A 1150-nucleotide genomic window follows, 5' to 3' on the forward strand; every position below is an offset into this window, starting at 1 on the left:
GTGAAGAGTAAGAATGATGCTGAAGAGGGGGGCATCACTACGGAGTCAGTATCTAGAAAGTCGATGAATTCCCCCAGGACACAGCAGGTCTTACTGTAGTAGCTGGCCAATAGTAAGGTCTGATGCTGATGCATGGAAATAATGGACACTGTGTACCCCACTCCTGGGTGGAAATGTGGGCTGCAGACAATGTCTCGTGGAGTCTGGAGCTCCCATGACTGGTGTTCAGATCTTTTTCATTTTTTCCCACTTTTGGTCCCCATCCCCACCACCTCATTGCTAGGCAACTCAGAATGGAAGTTGTGCTAACTGTTGTGGGCATTTTGAAGCAGAGATCACAAGAGGCACCCACAAACTTCTATTCCACGTTAACACCAGCTCTGTTCTCCCCACTGTCACCATCCCTCACATGAACTTCACCAAAGCCTTTTAACTTCCTCTCTTAACTTCTTCATCCTCCTCCTCCCACTACCAACTAAGAAATCCTATCTAGATATTAACACCCTTCAGTAGTTTCTCAGCGCTCTTGGGATAAAAAGGAAACCCAGCCCATTACCCCCAAGTCCCGTAGGAGAGCGCTCTGCCTACATTGTGGCTACCTCCTCTGTGTCTGCTCCAACCACATGGGCTCACCTTCCAGTCCCCGTCTCAGACCATCATACATGATGTGCCCTTTACCTAATGTCTTTCTAGCCCCATCCCTTTGCCGCCCCAATTTTGTTCCTCCTTCAGAACTCGGGCCAAACTTGGATTCCTGGAGGAAACCATGACTCCACTACCAGGTCAGGGCCCTCATATAGCCACCTCACACCCAGACACCTGTGAGCAAGCACTCTGAGCAGTCTTCCTCCCTTCTAAGATCAGGTAAAGCTCCCCTAACTCTAACCTGACTGGCCCCTGGGCAGACGAGTGTCTGAGCCCTGTGCTTCCAATTGGAGGTCACTTCTGTTGGTCTTGCAGCTTCACCGTGACCTCCAATGTCAACCCAGCCTGGCTTTGTCTGTCCTTTGATGTCTCACTGCACCTGTTCTCAGCTTTTGGATGAGAGACCATGTCTTCCTGCATCTGCTGCCAGGATCAGGGCCTTGGAGCTCTGCTTGTGATCATGCCTCCAAGCACTTAAAGGCCAACCAGGTAAAAGCCTAAACAT

The sequence above is a fragment of the Myotis brandtii genome, unplaced genomic scaffold, assembly GCF_000412655.1.
Source record: "Myotis brandtii unplaced genomic scaffold, ASM41265v1 scaffold457, whole genome shotgun sequence".
Lineage (NCBI taxonomy): Eukaryota > Metazoa > Chordata > Mammalia > Chiroptera > Vespertilionidae > Myotis > Myotis brandtii.